Raw genomic sequence first — 8,026 nt, 5'->3', positions numbered from 1 at the left:
GGGGATTCTGCAGCGAGTTTTCTGCACTCTGGACATTCTGAAGTTAATCAAAATGTCACCGAGATATTAATAGTGTGAATCACTCTTTTTTGAAGGTACTTTCAGTTTGGTGGGCTCAAATCCTTCCCTGTGCCACTGGATCCTGTTTGGGATTGGAGCTCACCAGACCGCTGGGCTGCTGTGGTGCGTCCAGGCATGGGCCCAAAAACCAGTCCTTGTGCCAACTCATCTTCCAGGCTGGAGAATAGCTGCCAACGCTTCTGGTGGTGGAAATGGTCTCTAGTTGTAAATTACAGAATCCCAGCAATCGGCACAGACAGATATGATGACATCTGCTTGACAAATCCAACGCGCCGGGTATCTCCTGCTTGACAACTTTACAAATGCTTTTGCAGCCTGCGATAATGGAAGGCTGTCAGTTAAAACTCTCCCACGTCTCTCACTCACGTCAAATACTTGACTTTATCATCAATAATAGGGAGTTAATTACTGTTCTGATATGATCTACTCCAGAGTTGCCCCAGAAATGTCACAGTTATTAAACTGATTGCCCTGGCTTGCCTCTACTCCTTGTAACATTTATTTTAACCTGGTCCTGAGCACACAAAAATCTAGCAGCAGTGTAAGTAGACTCTCCAGTAAGTAAACTCTAGTTCAAGTAAGAAAAAATGATGTCTTGGAGCAGGATCCACCCACGCGCTGAGTTGATCTTGAAATACCATTCTCATCAAGTTCTGGCACGATGCAAGTCCCGGTACGATAGTTGCAGGATATCAGGCAGCAAGGCTACACAAACATTGGCAAGACTTCTCTTTTTCCTTCCACTCTGTTCACCTCAGACATAAAACTCGATGCCTCTCAGGCTGCAGTGGAATATTGGAAACACGGAGAAGGTAACCGAGCCTCCCATTGCGCCGCTCAGCCAGAGGAGAGAGGTGGAAGGGTTTCCTCTCTCATCTCCACTCTCCTGCTCCCTCCTCAGCTCCAGGGAATGCTGACCTGCTGCAGAGGCTGTTTTAAGGAGTCACAGGGGTCTGACATCAGTGGAATGTGCATCACCCAGTGACAGCAAGTCAACCCCGCTGGGGATGAGCTGTGCTCCCTCTAAACGCAGCGAGAACCCGGACAGTGAGGGCAGAGAGCAAAATTCAGTCTGGACCTGGAGCTGTGGACTTGTGGGCTCGTTGGGAAACCTGACATTAATTCCCACCTTGGATCTGCTGGCCCCTTTTGAGAAGTGCTGCTCTGTTGCTCAGCTTGGCCTAACTCCACCAATGCCCAGAGGAACCCTGCAATGCCGTGGGTGATCACAACGTTCCATCCCCATGATGTCATTTTTGGAAGTTGGAACTGGATGATCTTTAAAGTCCCTTCCAACCCAAGCCTGTCTATGACTCTGATTTTACAAGATCCAAGATTTTCTTTTGAGAAAAGAGCCTGGTTTGCATTTGAGAGGGCTGGCAGCAATGGAGCTATTGATCTTCCTTCCCTAAATACATTGTTCTTGTGATTTAAATGAAATATGTGAACTGCATTCAAAAGACTTCTCTGCTTCTACAGTGTGTCAAAGCTTGCCCTCGTACATCAGTGGATGTTAAATCATCATATTCTCATTTATATGTAAACTCCAAGATGTTGATGGAGTCAAGTACTGTTATGTGTGTGTGTTTGAGGATCTAATTTTATGCTGTGTATTATTTTATAGTTATCAGGCTGAGCTCTGCTGACTTGATTCTACTGCCTTCAAAAGAGAGCAGTGGAAGAAGAATGGGTTTTGCAGTTGTTTGATGGGTGGAATTAAAATGTCCTGCCCAAACCAAAACTTCATATGGGCTATTTGTAAACATTTGCCTCGTTTACTTTCAATAACAATGTAGCCTGTTTTTTATACAGGAAATTCTTTCAGAGCAAAAACCAACACACATTTTTATTGCAATGTTGGGTTTGAAATCAGCTGAGCTTTGTTCCCAAACAAGCAAATCTGTAGGTAATTTGATTTAAAATTAGCAAGCAATACACCTGGTTTTTTGATCAGAACTATTTTTGCGTGGGTGATCCCGCCATGCAGACAAGCAGTGATTTGTCCTCAAGTCTGTTCTTGCAGGGGCAGTAAACAGTCCTCCTACCCACAGGGGTGAGCCAAATCAGCTGAAGACTTGTGAAATGTAACCTTTTCCCATCACTTGGTGGTTCAAGAAGCCTGGGAAGTTTTGTTTCTCTGTCCAGAGGCAGAAAGCAGAGCTCTCACAGGTGCCACAATACAGGGCAGTGCCAGGGGGATCCTACACACCTGGATTTGCTTCTGGGTACACACTTACTATGAGGCACATCCCTGACCAAGACACTTTGTACCCACAAAAACCAGCAAAAAGAGGAGGAAAACCTTTGGCTGGGATGTAAATCAGAGATTCATCTCTTTTCTCCACTGATTTTTTCCCAAATTTTCTACGCAGAGCTACAGCTTTTCTGCTAACCCTTCTTTCCGTCTGTCTTTGGGTTGGAATCAGTGCCTGGTACACAGGGTGGGAACTGATCCACAAAGGCTAAAGCTGCTGGGGATCTTCACAGATCAAATCCCCAAAAGCTCTCAGTGTTTTGGTTTAAAGCTCTACAAAACTCTTTGTGGGTCCATTTTATCACCTGGAGAAGAATATGTGAGTGCAGAATTAGCAGCTCTTGCACTTAATTTGTTGGAGGTGCAGATGCAGCTTCACCACCAGTGCTTCAGTGCTCCATGTCACAACTTCAAGGGCCAGGCCAGGAGCTGCTGGTGATTTATGTCACTGGGACTGCCTCAAGCAATAAGATTTGGATAGCTTCCAGCACCTGTGTGGGTGAGGAGTCAGGGATTGAGGAGCTTCTTTCCCTGCCTACACAGATTTAAAGACGGAAGGCTAATTTTGTGACACCACATTCCGGTGGTGGATTTTTATATAATCTCATTTTTCAACTGAGATGGAAAGCCTTCCTCTTCAGATAAATCCACTTCAGTTAAGTGAAGCTGGAAGCCTTTCTCTTCTCCCTGATTTTAATACCTCTAATTTATCAGTTGTAGATTTGTATCTAAGTCCCACTGTAGCTTCTCTATGGTCCAGACAAAATTTAAATGTTGAAAACTTGCTGCATGCTGTCTTTCAAAAGAACAGATTTTAGCTTAGAAGATTTGGGGTTTGGATGTTTAAAACATGATTCTTTCTTATTTTGAAGACAACATGTCTGGCTTGTGGAGACTCCCACCTCTTTCTGGGTTGCTTGCTCTGGGACAGCCGGAGGATGTGAGCGGCTGCCACGCACAGTGAGTGTGAAAAACATGCACAATCCTTTTGTCTTCTTGGTGAGTCATTCCAGCCTTCTTGTCTGTCCCTTCCTGTATCCCAGAAAAATAGGAGAAGGCTGGGTTCCAACCAGACAAGCAGCAGCCAGTGCTGGTAATGACAGGGCAGGTAGGCAGGCTCAGCATGTCCATGGTCATGTGTGTGTCAGGTTAGGAAACGGGACCCGCTGAAATCGAGCACAGGAAAGAGGGAAAAGATCTTGAGATCTCAAAGTGAGGGCTGGGATTCCCCATCCAGAAGTGGTTAGCAAAGAAAATGTAATTGCAAGTTGAAACGCTCTTGGTTTTGCTGCTGTTTATAGCAGCCTAAGTTCTGGATGTTTGTTTTAAGATGCTGTCCCTGTGGCAGGGAACGATTAATCCATTCCAGTTGCTGTGGATAAGGAGCTGTTGTCAAAGCCAGAAATGCTGTGCAGTCCTGTCAGAGACTGAAATATTATAGTTTATGACTTAAACATTTTCTTGAAGGACTTCTAAAACTGTATTACAAAAGCTGCAGAGAAGACTGCCACACCCTGAATGGGGTCCTGACTGAGGCCTGACACTGAAGATAAGATGAAGTAACAACTCAGGGCTGGGGACGTTCACAAAGCATAGGCTTAACACCTCCGAGGTGGAGACCACAGCCCCAGGGCTATCAGCTGCCAGGCTGGCACAGACCCTCCACCAAAGGGTGGAGGGAGGAGAGGCTCTGGGTATCTTGGAAAAGCATCTGGTCAGAGGTGCAGTGACTGCCCATCCTCCCCTGTGCAGAGGAGCCCAGCTGAGAGGCCCTCACCGAGGGGGAGAAGCTTATCCACAGCAGAAGGGATGACATGGCCCATCACAGGGGCCCCCCAAAGGATCCCCAGACCATGCACCAGAGCACCAGAGATGATGCAACAGACGCTCAGTGTTGCAAGGGACAGTGTGTCAAGCCAGCCCCTGCAAGGGGAGACACGTGGGCGTTCCCACCTGGCCCACAGCGTGTATTAATCCATGGAATTCTGCACTCTTTGGCGTGTGGTGGCATGGCATAGCGTGTGGTGGTGTGGCCATGGCAGTGACCGGGGACCCTCACCACAAGCAGACCGGATGGAGGGGAGCAACGAGACGTCATTGGGACCCTCGGATGGGTGATTGCTTCCACCTAACCCCTGTCACCTCTCCCTGTTCCCCCACCCCCCACGCACACTTCTATTTCTTTCTTTCTTTCTTTTCTCTTTCCTTCTCTTTGCCTCTCTACTATTAAATAAAGCACATCCATTTTTTGACATCAACATTTAATCTTGTTTGGTTTTAATCTCGTTTCTGGGAATATTTTGAACCTTCCAAGTTCTTTCTGGTTTATGCACAGAGACTTAGCTTTCTTTGCTTTTCTGGGTTTAAACCAGATCGTAACAAATCCCCACAGTCCTTCTGGGTTTGCTGGAGGAACATCTCCAGCACCAGCCAAGCCAGTTATCACATCCTGTTCATAGTTATCCTATCCATGTTCATCTTTTTCCACAGAATCACAGAATCATGGAGTAGTTTGGGTTGGAAGGGACATGAAAGCCCAACGAGTTCCAATCTTCCTTTAGACCAGGCCCCATGGGATTTTTTCCTTGATGGGTTCTTGGGATCTCCAGGTGCATAAATGTTTTACCTCAGCCTCCACAGTGGCTGCCAAAAGTGGTTCCTGGTGGTGGCACAGGGTCCCACAGGGGTGGCACTGGCACAGGGCAAGGCTGGGAGCACCTGGGGGGGAAAAAAGTCCTGCCTCCACCTGAGATAAGGCAGTGCCAGTGATTTCACAGCCTCTGGAGGGATTTAAAAGATGTGTGGATGTGAGGACATGGGCTGGCAGTGGCCTTGGCAGTGCTGGGTTAATCGTTCACAGCGATCCCAGAGGTCTTTCCCAAACTAAACAACTCTCTGATTGTGCACAGACTTTTCAGAACTGTCACCACACTGAATGATGTTGTGAATGCCTGTGGGAAGCAGCTCCCTTGCTCATGCACCCTTCAGTGGGTTTTATGCCAAGAAGTGCTTTCTGCTCCTGAACAATTCTTCGCACAGCGCATCACATCTTCTGTACCCCACCTTGGGCAATGTCAGCCCATGCTATCCCTCACCTTAATTCTTCTCACTCAGCAGCAAGCCCAGGTGTTGGATCACACCCAACTTTTGCTACATTTCTCTCTTTTTCAACCTTTCTGAACCCCCCAGCTCATTCAAAAGGCATTATTTTTAAGTACGGCCATTTTACACTTGTAAATGCTCTTAGAAATGCTGCTTCCCGGAGTTTGATATTTTGTTTTTGAATCTGCCTCCCAGTATCAGATTCCCTCAGCTGAACCACCCCCCAGCTTCTTATTCAGGGTGACTCCACAACCTGAAGTGTTTTCTAAAGGCTGATTACTCTCCTGGTTTATTTTGTTGACATGGATAGAATTTCCTCCCTCCTCTTTGACTCAGTCCACTTGGGCTACAGTAATCCCAGGTGAAAACCAAACCAAAACAAAAACAGCCAAGAAGAATTAAGCAGTTAGAGGAGACTGTGAGTGAATAACACAATTCTGAAGCAAATCCACCTCCTGAGCCCTGCCCCTTGGCTTTATGTGCATAGGGATGAGCTGACACAGGAGGTGCATCTCTGCTGAAGTGCGTGACTGCTCCTCCACGCAGCTTCAAACAGAAACCCCACTTTCCCCTCATACAACTCAAACCTGCATCTGCTGGTTTGGCACTGATCCTCATTTGTACTCCCAGCTTTCTGGAGACAGCAGGGCTGGGAGCTGTGCTCACCCCCAAGCAGGGCTCCACGCTTCTGAGTTCTCCACCAAGACTTGAACTTTCCCACGCAGGACCTCAAAACTTTCCCCTCTCCATTCATCAGCTCTTCATCTGCAGTGGGAATCAGCTGACTACAAATTGAATTAAAAAAAAAAATTAAGTCACTTTCAGGTTACTCACAGAGAGAAACAAAGCTGAGAAATGACAAGTTACTTGAGGGAATTTGTCAAAAAGGAAACATCTTCCTGTTTTCTCGGCTCTCCAACATCACTGGGAGATGGGATCTTGCATCTCTAATTGGCCATAACTTTTTCTTCTTGTGGAAAATGGGGTATTTAATGCAATGCTCATTTTTTTCCCTGAAAATCTTCTTAGGGACATAGAAATGGATGTTAATGTATGCAAGTCCATTACTGAGTATGGTAATGAAGAAGTCGTGGCCAATGGTGAAGCTTAGATTAAGCACGCTTCAGAAAACAAACACAACTCCTCCAGAATTCCTATTCAACATTGGTAATGGAATAAAACTCCTAATAAAGTGTTTTCCCCGAGAAGTAATAAATTCTGGAAACATGACTGTATTTACTTAGACCTTTTGTAATGAAAACGTTTTTCTCAGGCAGGAAAACTGCTCTTTATGGGAAAATTCAGTAAATACAATTATGCAACTGTTTTCCTGAGGATTTTACAAACCTGTGCTGCTGCAAATGCTCAGCAGACCAGTCCAGCAGAGCCCAGTGCATGTGGAACTCGGAGAAAACATTTCTCAAGCATTGAAAACACATATGTACTTTTCTCTTTCTGTATCTCATTTATAAAATCAAAAACTCCCCCAAACCCTCAGTAGAGATCTGAAAAAACCTGATTCATTTTTCACCTGAAGCGACTTTGTTCATGCCATAAATCTTCTGAAATGAAATGCAGCAAATCTCCACTTGCAACTTCTTGAGAAATGCTTTTTCTTAAAAGCATTAAAAATAAAAATGCCGTTATTTATTTATTTATTTATTTGTGGGAAGGGAAATAAATGGATTCAAATTTATGATTTAATCTAGGAAATATGCATCAAGTACCATTAGGATTGATTTTTTTTTAAGTAGATGCTGACCACACAAATGCTGTTATTGCCAATGGAATTAACAGGGAGCTCACACACACCCCAGAGCTGATGTGAGATGTTTTACTGGTGTGTGTTGGAGTCACACTTTAACTGAAATGCTCACTGCTAAGTTTCAGTGGGTTTTTACTCCAATTTTTACATCCCCTGGGTACTTACTGGGTTTTTACTCCCATTTTTACACCCTGGGGTGTTTCAGGAGGCTCAGAAGGCACAAATCACCCCAGCCCACCCTCACAAGGATGCTCAGGCAACTCTGCTCGGTCTCGAAGCAGTGCTGAGTTTTGCTCAGGGAAATGCCAATCTTTCCGTGCTTCTTGGGATAACAGGAGCCCTCCCAGTGCTCCCAGTGCTGGATTCCCTGCTGTGCTCTGGCCAGGGATGCTGAGCAGCACACACAGAGCTGACAGCTCTGCCTCAAGCCAAGTTTAGGGCTGCATTGCATTACCAGCACTGTGCAAAGCAGCTGGAGAGCACCAGCGGCTTTGATCCCAAACTATAGAAGAAATCCTGATTATTGAGCTGCTGTGATCCCAGGCGATCAGATGTTGCTGCAAATGCAAAAGAAAGCACCTCTCAAGGAGGCTCTGCCCTTCCTCCTCCAGCACAGAACAAGTTTCAGAGGAATCAAAGCTCAGCAATCGCATTTGCACAGCAAATAAAAGGAGCAGCCCCCTTGGCTGTCCTGTCATCTCCAAAGGCTTGGCAGGATTTGTCACTACATCCCTGAGCTCCAGGCCACAAAAGCGGGGGATCAAAGCTCAGGCAATCTGGGAAGGCATCAGCCCTGGCTGCCAGGACTCACAGGGTGGGGTTTG

Source organism: Corvus moneduloides, chromosome 8 (assembly GCF_009650955.1).
Source record: "Corvus moneduloides isolate bCorMon1 chromosome 8, bCorMon1.pri, whole genome shotgun sequence".
In the NCBI taxonomy this organism is placed as follows: Eukaryota; Metazoa; Chordata; class Aves; order Passeriformes; family Corvidae; genus Corvus; species Corvus moneduloides.
Note: the sequence above shows the minus strand (reverse complement) of the source record.